We start from the raw sequence: 13,327 nt of genomic DNA, 5'->3' as shown, positions 1-13,327 counted from the left end.
AAGCATTAATCATTCAGAAGTGCCAATGCATATCGGATTAATCCTATAATAGCATTTGTCCATACAAATATGCATTAAATAATTTAGTCGCTACAATGTAGTGCAATGAATCTATTTAATAAGCTTACTCGTATATACATACATACAATCAGGTATTTATCCTTTGCGGGGTAGATAGAACCAACGGTTTCGAAAAGATTGAAAGGCTATAGTCAACTCCATGGTTCAATAAAATTCAACCTAGCATAATATAAGCATAATATAATCTTAATTCATTTCAGGCGACCGGCAAGCTACCGTTATAGTTTCGTATATGTAATCAATCTTTTCTTTAAACATAATATATGAATGATGTGTACCTATGTGTAACGAGACGGGAGCAATATTTGAAATTGATACCAATTAAATTTAATTCATACACTCAAATACGAAAAGGGAAATCCAGGAATGGGTGCGGGTTTAATCAATGCAATTTTGATATTTTAAAATATAAAAAAATAATTTAAACAGGAATAAGTACTTAAAATTCTAGCTTCAGTTAGCGGTTTTCGCATAGATTTAAAATAAAACCATAGCCATTTATGTCATTCTTTATTATTATGCCATTCATGTAAACGGATCTTTAAGTCTTCTTACTATTAGTAGACTCAAGTCTACCCCGTAAGGATGCATACATTTATACCTCTACATATGTCACGTTTATGCATGTGCATATTATTCTAATGTTTAAGTTGTATTGCGTGTAAAAATTATGCAAACTCATTTGCCGTTGCATCAGCCACGTTCGTCAATCTTTTTATACAAGCTCGTCGATTTATTATTAGGGTACTCTCTTTACCTTAAGACTCTTTGCAAAATACAAAAGGCGTCAAGAGGTACCAATTCTGTAAATGTAACGTCAGGTTCAGGCAGTAAACTTTTACAGTCAGCGCTTCCGACTTTTATGACTCGCAAAAGGAGACATGTTATTTTTTTCAGTTTTTTCCCACTGTTATTTTAGAAAAGGGATAGATAGAATGACTTTCACGTCAGTTCTTGTCTTTGTCATACCTCATAAGTAGCGTGTAATTGGAATTGAAAATCAATTGAAGGCAAAAATAAAGATAAGTAAAAAAACTTTAGTAACTTTTGTAAATTCGCACGATCAAAAAAACAATATATTCTGGCCAGAGCAAAGTACTAGTTAGTTTTAAAAATTCTACTTTTCAAAAATAGAACAAATCGTACTGGCCAAGTACACCCCTTTTATCGCGACCATGTTTCTATTCCCCGACAAAAGCCACATTCGTATTTCAGTTCTAACTTTTAAAAAATAGAACAAACTGGCCAGGTATACTCCCTTTTCGCGATCATTCCCCTATTCCCCTCGTAAGGGAGCAAGATACGCAGTGATTGCGACCCGAGCGCCAGATTACGATTCATTTACATACAAATGTGGACCTCCAAGTTTGAATGGACGTTGACTGTTGTTCCAGCAAAAAGCGGGCTTAATTCGAACAACAATAAGTGCTTGTTCCCGTTAACGTGAAGTTAGCGGTGACGAGATAACAAACAGACCCACGGTTTCAACAGTTTGCGTTTGAAAGTGAATGTTTTGAACGCACTTTCCTTCGCTCACACATGAAATATAAGGTCACAATGCTAATACTAGTAAAGATTAAATCACTGACAAGTAGTGTCCGACCGAAGCTTCGGCTTCGGCTTCGGCTTCGGCCACCTTCGGCCAAAAAATCCACCTTCGGCGAAACATTCGGCTTCGGCCCAAAATCCGGCCGAAGCCGAAGGTTTCGCCGAAGGTCCGAGCGACCGTCGAGATTGAACGAACTGTTACGAAAGTCATGAGGCGGCGGGGAGTCACTGTCAAAATATCACATTGCTGATTGCATGCATCAAAACAAGTCCGTACGTGTATTTAAACGAGTGTTTTTGTAAGAAATCAAATCATTATTTTTTACCAGTAGGTAAATCACAAACTTTTATCTATACATATAATAAAACAGTAAAAATATTTTGTCTGTACATTTAGTATTTTCGACTGAAATGCATAGAGGGACACTTAGAATGAATAATAGAAAGCAAAAATATTTTTTTTTAATTTCTTGTTTGTCTGTCTGTATGTATGATCACGATTATCTCCGAAAGTACTAAACCGATTTACTTCAAACTTTCACCAATTGCTTTGTTTTAACTCAGAATAACATTAAAAGTTTGTTTCATCAAAATCGGTTCACAAAAAAAAAGTTATCGACATTTGAATGAACTCAAGGCATCAGTATGCCTGCAAATAAGTTACGAAATTAAAAATTCAAAGTCATTTATCATTATACGACGGCATTATACCTATAACATATAAATATAAGTGAAAGGCGACTAAGGGATGGGCTTACAAACTTAGGATTCTTTTTTAGGCGATGGGCGAGCAACCTATCACTTTTTGAATCTCAATTCTATCATTAAGTCAAATAGCTGAACGTGGCCATTCAGTCTTTTCAAGTCTGTTGGCTCTGTCTACCCCGCAAGGGATAAAGACGTGACCATATGTATGTAGTCTACTTTAATTTCGACACCAACGCAACGGCTTCGATGGTCCAGTGGTTAGCCCGTGAGACTGTGAAGTTGGCGGTCCAAGTTCGAATCCCAACAATTACAAGATATTTTTTATTATTAAAAATATATTTTTTTTGTATTGTTTGAGTATTTTATGTAAAAAAACTGAAAATCAAAATACTACATATAATAATAAAACGGTAAAAATATTTTTTCTGTACATTTAATATTTTGACTGAAACGGATAGAGAATTTTTTTTTTACATTTTTTGTCTGTCTGTATCTGACTGTATGATTAAAATTCAACTCGAAATTTACGCGGACGAAGTCGCGGGCAACAGCTAGTTTATCTCTAAACCAACCACCTCTATCATATCATCAACTTGTATATGAGACAGTCAATATATAAACCTTCAATATTGAGGTTTTGAAAAGATTTTAATATTAATTGTAGCTTGTAGACAATATTGAACAAAATTAATTACTGAGTGCTGAGAGAATATAAACCTTCGGCTTCGGCTTCGGCTTCGGCCGAAGGTTGTGGCGATAGCCGATTAATCGGCTTCGGCTTCGGCTTCGGCCAAAAATAGACCTTCGGTCGGACACTACTGACAAGTTAAAGGGAAATAGATTTGAAAAAATATTGAATGGATTTTTTATACAATCATTTCAACGTTAACTCTAGTTTTGTCTTTCCTCTTTGCCTTAGTCCCAGTTGCATCCTTACCACTCTGGAGAGGAGCCCGGAGTATGCTTTTGACCATGGATCCTACATTGGTTTAGTCAGGTTTTTACACGAAGCTACTCCCATACGACCTCCGCAACCTTTGCAGGAGAACCTGAGCCGATCATGGTTATACATCCAGTCGCCTGAATGTGCAGGTTTCCTCACGATATTTTCCCTCACCGTCACCAGTACTTAAACTCTACTTTTCTAATGATAATGTATTCCCAATTGCAAGGCTTAAAAAATTGGGCGAAAAGATTTGGCGATCATTTAACTAACTTGCTTTAGAAATTTTTATTACACTAATTCTTGACGCTTTTTCCCCTTAGTTCCCGTTCGATTTTCACATGAAAAGCTGAAATACTGCTTCTACTGTTTTAGAACAAGAAAAATTTTACTTTATCATAATTCATGATACCCAGACAAACTTCACACAATAAAATAGATATGAACAGTGCATCGGACGCAAGGAAAGTTGGAGGAAAAACTATTGCGAAAGTTCACCCGGTACTTTTATATTGCGAATACGCAAACGTATGCACATTACTGTCATGGGGCAGAAAATATACGACCCAGAAAGTGCTCTGTGCATTAAAATTTGAAGACTGAAACGCTGGTCTGGCAGCACACACACAGATACACATTGTCATGTGTAACTTCCTTGCGGGGTAGGCAGCCATCAGACTTGAAAAGACTGAGAGGCCACGTTGAGCTGTGTGGCTTTATAATGGTATTGAGATTCAAATCGTGACAGGTTTCTAGCCCAACGCGTACAAAAAATACACTTTCACATTTATAATGTTAGTGTGGATGTGTAATCTGTCAATTTAATTATCAAGATAACAATTATTCACCATATGAAATGTAACTTAGTCATAATAAAACGATTTTATACGGGATATATCCCACGATCATTCTTTACGAAGTCATTACGCACTAGACGTCGCCATATAAGCGTCTCGGTAGATCAACTTATACCACTTCATCAACCTTAGATAGACGTAAACCAAGTTCCTGATACCAAAATAAAGACTACAAAAACACTGCCACTCGTAAAATGTGTTCTCTTTCCTTCACCTTTCTCAAAAACGAGTGATGAATTTATATTGTTAAAAATTAAATAAAATAATAATGAAATTAAACACATAGGTACTTACTTGAAATAAAAAATTCATCTATATATATAAAACTCTTCCGTTACTGAGTGACTGACTGACAGACAACGCACAGCCGAAACTACTGGTCGTAGACAGCTGAAATTTGGAATGTAGGTTCCTTGGGATATGTAGGGGAGCACTAAGAAAGGATTTTTGGAAATTCAACCCCCAAGGGGGGGAAAAGGGGTAAAAACGTTTCTATGAAAAATCTTATTCCTTGGGTTTATAAACTTGAAACTTGGCATGAACACGTACATAGGCAAGTAAATATGATTGACATTATAAGTTTTTTCAAACTACCCTCCAATCGTGATTTAGGGGGTGCGATTGGGTGACTGATTTATTAACGCACAGCCAAAACCGCTCGGTATAGGAGTCTGAGATTTTGAACAGAGGTTCCTTTAGTAACATAAGTGAGCACTAAGAAGGGATTTTTGAAATGTCAACCCCCAAGGGGGGGAAACGGGATAAACTGAGCCGGGGCTGCGGGAAAGTTCTAACGAGATACCGTGGCCCCGGAACGCAAAGGGCAACTGAAGGAACGAGGTGGGTTTTAGTCAGTAAAAGTCTGACACTCCCTTCCGTTCCACCCAGAGCGGGAGAGGTCATTTGATGATTTCCCATCCTTAAATAAAAAGACTTTGTATGACAACTTTCAGTCGTCTCTTTAACATACATAATAACATACATAATTATGTACATACATGCATAACATCAATAACATCACGCCTTTAAATCCCTATTTTGTGTTAACACTACCCATACAAACAGCTAAAAGGAAACAAGTGAAGAGACGAAATTTGTCCGCATCCATTTTCACCTAAATTCTTAACGTTAATGAGATTTACTTTTTATTATCAGGTCAACCTAATAGCCTCACATGTACGTATAACTTCGTAAGAATTTTCTTTCAACTCCTAACCGTTGAGGAGTTGTACCTTCCATCATCAGCTCATTCACATGGGATGATGACTATCAGACGCAAATACTTAAACAGAAGGAAATCCTGTAAGGCCTCTTCGTCCTATAAATCCTGTTTTTTTTTCTTTTGAGACGATGATTTTGTCTCGCTTTACTTTTTCTATATAGATTTGTATGTATACTAATATTATAAAGAGGAACAATCTATTTTTTTATATGTTTGTTTGTTTACACATGTAATCGATAAACTCCGAAACTACTGAATCGATTTCAAACATTCTCCATTAGAAAGCTACATCATCCCTGAGTAACACAGGCTATATTTAATTCCAGTTGTAACAAGATTTCAGCCTGTGGAAGAAAAAGCCCTGTCGAGATCATTAAAAAACGCTATATATAACCGAATTACACGTGGGCGAAGCCGCGGGCGGAAAGCTAGTGTACAATAAAATATTTTTGAAGAAACAAACAAATTATTAACTCACCAAATGTTATGCCTTTTAAAGCACATTAGCTTCATAAATGTTAAAACCATAGTGCATAAACATTTGAAACGTATTGTACATTATAATCAAAATGTTTAACTCACACTAAATAATTGCTGTTGTAATTTATATGTATGAAACATTAATATGATCGTTGTAGCTCATCAAAAAAGTGTATTGAAAACGAATTTACGTTAATTGAAAAAATATATGCAATCAATTACAAAATAATTTTCCTAAGTAACACAAGACCGAAAGGAAACAATGCGTTAACAAGAGATCATACCTACTATATTGAAAACCACATTTTGAAGTCATTCCCCAAGGAGAACCTCCTTTGTGTCCTAGATACTTTACCCCACTGTCCTCGCTCTAAGAGCCAGATTAAACGGGCCTCGGTGATAAAGCTCCTGATGCCAGCATACCTTGAACCCTTAACAGTTCCAGGTCTATACCTTCAGGTCAGTGTTAATAAAGACAGGAGGGGGCAGGGGGGCTCAACAGTGGCTGGTGGCAATATAATGCCACAACGACCCGGCTATTCCCCTGGACGTTTATGAATAGCGCTTATTTTTCTTTTAATTACGCCCCCTGCCGCCTGTTGACGCATTTTGTCACCGTAAACTTCGGCTGTTTACATTGCCAATGAGGGAAATAGTGTAAGGAGGGCATCGCAGGGAAGTCCTATATTTATTGGTTTAATCTGACGACACAATTATTCTTACTTATACATTATATTAAAGATGAAAATCCTCTTATATGGTTACCGTTTTCGATTTATTCGGCCGTTCGGTAATTAGGAGTAAGGATGGTTTTTGTCTGTTGTTGAATGTGTCTGATAATTTGTAATACCTAGTTTGTTACATACATGTGTTAGATCGCAGCTTCGTTAACCTAAAATTGTCGTACCCGTGGTTATTTCCCTAAGAAAAGTGGTCTATAGTTAACCTTGGATAATTAACTATCACACAAAATTTTCATCAAAGTTAGTCTTATTAATAGGTTGGTTCTTTTTAGCCACTAAAGCGAAAAAGATAGACTTACGATTTATCTATTATATTTGATTTATTTATTATTTGCAAAAGTACGAATACATACACCCTGTTTTATTCGATTAAAAACAAGCATGTCAATAAAGAAATTCATTTTTCCCCTAACATACATATTATACATTCTGTGAAATCGTACGTAACTACATCCATCAACACATACAATTTAAATGTTTGAACGTTCGTATATTGTAGGCACAGCAAATATTGTTCTTGTATCCGAGTATTGTACATAATATTATGTATGTAGTCGCTTGTGTGTTTATATTTTACTTTTATGATATTACGAGTACAGATTAAACTTGAAATTTATTATCGTTAAAAATTATTGTGAAAGTTTTAAGTAGGCTCTGGTATTCCTATCTAGTCTTTGACCGCGTCTGGAAAACTTGTAGAAATTCCGTTTCAAACCGCTTCCGTAGGATATTTGGGATATCATTCCTTAGTCTTCATTTACGATACTTAGGGCTAACGTCTAAACTAACCATATGTAAATGAACATTTTCTTTGGAACCCAACCCTAATCGTTACCTGCCCGACGTTTAGTTCAGGCATCGTTCCTATTATAATTCTAGTGCTATTTTATAATTTCATAAATATTCGCATTTTTAGATTGTTCGGCATCTATAGCGGAATCAATAGCTAAATTTACTCTTAAAATACGTACCTTATTTATTTAGATAATTAAACGTATAGAGAGCAATCAGGTAACCGAGTCATGCGCCAACAATAAAGCAATGCGAGTCTAGACGCTATATCAAATCTATGGAAAGGGTGCGGCGACCGTTAGCTAGGCGCGCTCTATAGAATTACAAGTGGCCCGAAATCCCACTTTAATATTTGACAATTTATTATCCGCCTTAATTACGAACGCTGGCTAATTTGAAAAGGTATTTCGTTTTGATATTTTAGTACGGGTAATTCGGGCTATGCAATTTACAAACTTTATACAGGTGTCCTAAACCAACGAGCTTGCATGAAGTGTGTGAATCGGAGGAAATTGTGACAAGTGAGAGAATGTAGTCTCTGTCTACCCCTCCGAAAAACAGGCGTGGATAAGTTTTAAATATGGAGGATTTCTTACGTTCTTTTCTCTTACCGTAAAAGCAAATTAATAACTCGCAAAATTCATTGGTACATCAGAAAAAAAAACAAATACAAACACGGAATACCGTGTAGGTTGTAAAGGGCGCTTCACACACATGCAAATTGAAATATGAGAAGTGAGTTAAAACCAGTTACTAGGATATCAAAGAGTGAAGGGGGCCGCCAAATTTTCGGCGTTCGCAGCGTATTCCTTTGAGCCCCAAGACAGCTTGATTGGTGTCGCAAGTCACAAACTTTTAATTTTTATTGTAAAAAAAATTTGCTTTTAATATTTAGTGGTGAAATGTGTATGAATTAGTCACTAAAGACAGTCCTTTTGCAACATAAAGCTCAACAATATTCTTAAAATAATTCTTCGTAACTATTTTCTATTTGTTGCTTAACAAAAATCCGTGGATTCTAAGGAATACTAAAGCATAGTCGCTATCGGGCCGTCGGCTAATTAAAATTAAATTTCAATTTCTTAAAAATACTTAGCTATCGAATTTTATAATATTTTTTCTAAAAAAGAAAAAAGCAAAAGCAACGATATCTTTCAACGCACAGCCAAATCCAATAATTGAGTTGTTTTGTTATTTAATATTTTTAACCGACTTCGAAAAAGGAATTCCTAATTCGACCGTATTTTTATGTACTTTTTAAGTTATATCTCCGGTATTTATAACCCAATCTGAAAAAATCCTTTCATTGACCATTAACATGAAACAAGCAGGTAAAATAAAACGAATCTATTTCAGCGACAAAGACATATCTTTATAACATAGAGCTATCACCTTTATTATTGTTTAGTCATTTAATTTTTTTATTAGGAATATTTAACGAGTAACGCATATAAACAAACTGAAGTCCGCTCCAGTTTGTAAAATAGACCACAGCGCAAGTTATAAAGCGGAAAGCCTAAGGATCAAGACGGTCGAGCGCGCGATCTTTTTTATTTCATTGCGTTTGATTCAACACTCTAGGAGATTTCATTTCTATCTCATAAACAGTATCGCTCTTCTCGACAAATGATACTCGTTTAAAATATACATTCTTGATATATAATAATACATGAATAAACGTCTTTCAAAACTGTTGGCTGTGTCTACCTCGCAAGGGATATAGACGTGATTGACGTATGTATGTGTGAATATCTCACAAATAAGTAAATCAGTTTTCAAAGTGCTCGCGTTTTGTTTATCCATTTTCTATGCACTTAAACTAGTGTCGCCCCTAGATAGACCATTATCGATAGTCTGTCGATGGGTGAGTTAAAGCAATCTATCGTATCGGTAGCACCGTTAACTGATATTATACTATTGACTCCTTGAAGGTATACTATCAATAATATCGACATTCCCGATAATATCAATAAGCCCATTAATATATACATCATTTCCGAGGTCAACTTTCGATGGTCAAACTTGCCGACTACTTGCTATTAATGAATAATTAACTGAAAGATATCTCTTTTTACGTGATACCAAGTTCAAATACTCTTCGTTCATGTAATACTTCTATTTCTACGAATAAAAAAGGACATTTTTCGCTCGCATAACATACCTTCTTCGTATAAAAAGACATTGGTCGCATATTCAGCTACCTTCGTCAGGCGAGGCCTATCGTCGGCTGTCACGGACCCCATAGGCCCGACCACGTAGGGTTCGCTAGTTTTATTTGATTACAGTAGGACTCCAGAGAGAACCTCCATTTGGCCGCCAACCTGGGTCTGACAAGTGCCCGATTATGATTTTCATTTTTTGAGATAAAACCGCTTTGTTCGTGTTTGCTGTTCGCATTGAAACTTGCGCTGTTTTTGTCATGTTCGCGTGGAGAACTCTTGTTCTTAATGTTTTTGTGTAAAATTGAACCTTATTTCGTTAATTAGAGATGAGTAAAATTTTGGAGTACACAACGGATGAAAATGTCATAATTTATGTCGTAGCTAATGATAAATCAAGTAATCGCCAATAGGTAAGTATTATTAACATGATAACATGTTATGACAAGATCAAAAATTGTTTTCTATCTCCCATCAGAATCAGTGAACAGAAACCTTATACTTCCTGATACATCGTGCTTAGTTAATGTTGTAGATTAGTTTGCTTTAATCCGGTGTTTGCAAATACGCTACAAACTCATACCTTCCCGCCCACTCCTGTTGAATATCATATATTTTCTCTCTGTCATGCGCTAGCGTATTTACAATCCGCAAATAAACATGTGTAATCTGCAGATTGTCTCGTCATTTCAAATAAACTGGTGAAACTAGCTTATCTGCGTGTATGTCTAATGCGAAGTACATTTCGTTTATACAGTTTGTTTAGTAACAAACAGTCCTTTATACCTGTCTAGTACAATACTTAGATTACATTCACATTCTCATATTCTTCAACTACTTTCTTTATATTTTAAAATTCAGTTTAGACAATGTTATCTTTAAAAAAAAACAGCAAGACGAGAATTATTTACTAGCGAACCGCCCCGACATACGGCACGTGTAGCATTTATATAGATATTACACCTTCCTCAGAAAACCTTATTTCGAACATTTCAGATAGGAAAAATCTGTCCTCCATTTAACCGAGATTAACGCATCGTCTCATCATTTCATTTACACATACAGAGCAAAATAGGAGGACTTCACTTAATAATGTGTGGTTATTGTAGTGAAATCAGACTATCTTTATCCGTGAGAATTAACCGTTAAATTCTACCTTATCAGTTGCTGAAAAAATGTTGCTTTAGCTGTCGGTAATTATGCCGTATAAAGATATAGGTAAATGAATTTCAGCAAAATCAGTTTAGTAGTTGCTTGTACGTCTATATATACCTAGGTCCAATATAAATTCCTCATAAACGAAGAGAAGAATATTAGTATAAGAAGAATTAACGTTAACTCCTTTAAAAACTAACTGCAGCTTAATGATCGTCACATAAAAATAAAAAAAAACATACAAAAGTCGTTACAAATAAAATTTGCGCAATCGACTTCGTACAAAAGTGAAAACCTCGCCAACAAAAGTGAATGAAATTGAACGAGCCTGGTAATGAATGCTATTGCATCGCTCCTGCTACAGGAGAATTACATTTCGCTTTGTTTTATTGTGTTGTTTTTATTAAAAACTATGGCTGCCACGGCGGCCGCATTATGACGTAATTGCATTTTCTTTGTGACCCGCCGCCGCCATGTTACGTAATTTCCCGACACTGTATTTTAAAGGGGCTTAATGAATCTGTAAGTTATGAGAAAATTATGATGGTATTTAAATTGCTGGAGAAGCAGTGGATGCGGCAAAAATGATGATGAAAAAATTATGCGCTATCGATGTTAGAGAAAAGTTTCACAAAAGAAATCTATTGTAAAAAATTACAAATGGATGAACCTCATGAAAACTCATAGAAAGGCCCTGCCCGACCGTGCATTTCAGTGCCTGTTACTCGAACCGATAATGTTAGTCCTTTCTTAGAGATAATCATACTCCAACCCTGTAGATTAGTCTAAGAAACAACGGCGAAACAACAAAATAAATGGCGGAGGTCAATCAGTTGCTATTTAACTTATCGCTTGTTAGGTTACAATAATTTTCTGTATGTTATATTTGCTTTCCTTGCCCACCTTTGGACAACTAATCCTGCAAAACTGACAAAGCATCACTGCCAAGGGAACACGCAAAGATGAGAGAAAGTTTGCTATCATTTGCTTTATCTCTGCCGAAGATATACTACGGTTGACAACAGGAGAATTCAAAGTGCAGTAGTAAGCCGCCTTTATTTTCAGTCTACAAACTATTTAAAGACTCGACAAAAAGTATTTCGATGTAGGTTCTACATGCCGCACGTCAAAAATGGAAACAAAATCGGATTTTGGCGACGAGCAAAAATCGCGTATGCAGTTATTTTTGGAAACGTGTGAATCTACGTTTTATTCCAAGGATAAAAAATACGAGTATTTCACGCGAGTACTTGTTCGTTTTATTGTTTTAGTTAAAATTTAAACAACATCGGAAAACACTCAGGAAACTTTTATTTTTGTGGAATTGAAGACTTCAGAACTACCTACCTCATTTTAGAAGTTTAATTTGATGTTAGTGGATGTTTGTAAGTTTACCAATTATCACTAAAAATACAAATGGTGGTATACCCAAAGGCGATCCGCATACCTTACCACGATTTTTACCTATAAATGTGCACTACGCATTCGGCAACTTACCAGCCACACAGTGTCAAAACATAATGATCACGGCATTAATTCTTAAGTGTTAAAGATTTATATGCTCATTAAGATGACTCAGATAATGATACTTTCAATACTTATAAAAACATGTCATGTAATTTCACGCATCCTTGCTCAATAACGTAATTTAAGAACCTTTAACTTGAAACGCTCAAAATTGCTTAAAATTGTGTTCATAACTGCTTTTTCTTTAGCAATTTAGCGTACAAAACAGGCTACTTTCAGTTTTAACAACCGCACAGGTGGCTAAGATTCGTGTGGCTATAACGTATGAACACTAAGCCACTACAAAGTCCTAAATTTAAGAGATCACAGAAGTGTAACAATGAATTCGGCTTAAACCGATGTGTCAACAAAAACGTTAGTGAATATTCGTAGTGAAGGTTTATTTATTTTTTAATTTGTAAAGTAAGGTAATCTACTCTGTGAGACAGCAATGTTTGAATAGATCTTTTAAAAAGTTGCCAGAATGTCGTAAAACAATAATTAGAAAACACATCCTTGGCTTAACAGATTTTTTAACAAAAGATACGATATATGGCCATTACAGCGTCGGAAATTTACTACAAAAGCTCTTTGATTCTTACGGTTCATTTCCCAATAGAAGTTTTTACAGGAAGTTTCATTTCTAAACTCTTTTTATTGTATGAATAAAGCAAGGCAGTGGCTAATGGCGCCCACTAACTGCGCCTTTATTAGCCAATAAATCTTTATATATTAAGACAGTGAATAGAATAGCGCAGTGTCTTGAATATAGACTGCACTGTTTATTATGTAAACTAAGATTTATTACTCACTGCCTTTTTCCCTTTACCTTTTCATATAAATTTTACTATTTCACTTCATTTATTATCCGTATAGTCCATGTTAAAGTACTTAATAAAAGTAATGTTGATACATACTTTCGTCTGTTTGTTGAAATAAAGTAACATCACTCGTGTGTAAAATTTAAACCTTTATTTAAGTACCAAAATAATGGATTAGAGATACTTAATATTTCTTACATAATACTTTAGGAGTTTCATTATTTTTATTTTATTTATTTTTTATTTTTTTTAAAGAAATGTAATATACTGTTATCTTAACACATCTTTATTATTTATTGTTAATTAGTAAAT

General features: G+C 35.2%; 1 protein-coding gene across 2 annotated transcripts in view; it reads left to right on the top strand.

The window, feature by feature from the left end:
* Positions 1-13,327, top strand: part of LOC106141380 (tyrosine-protein phosphatase Lar) — a 365,581-nt gene that overhangs the window by 326,016 nt on the left and 26,238 nt on the right. The gene's annotated exons all lie outside the window — the stretch shown is intronic.

Source organism: Amyelois transitella, chromosome 11 (genome assembly GCF_032362555.1).
Source record: "Amyelois transitella isolate CPQ chromosome 11, ilAmyTran1.1, whole genome shotgun sequence".
NCBI classification, from domain to species: domain Eukaryota; kingdom Metazoa; phylum Arthropoda; class Insecta; order Lepidoptera; family Pyralidae; genus Amyelois; species Amyelois transitella.
The sequence above is the reverse complement of the archived record's forward strand: the minus strand, read 5'-3'. Positions and strand labels throughout refer to the sequence as shown.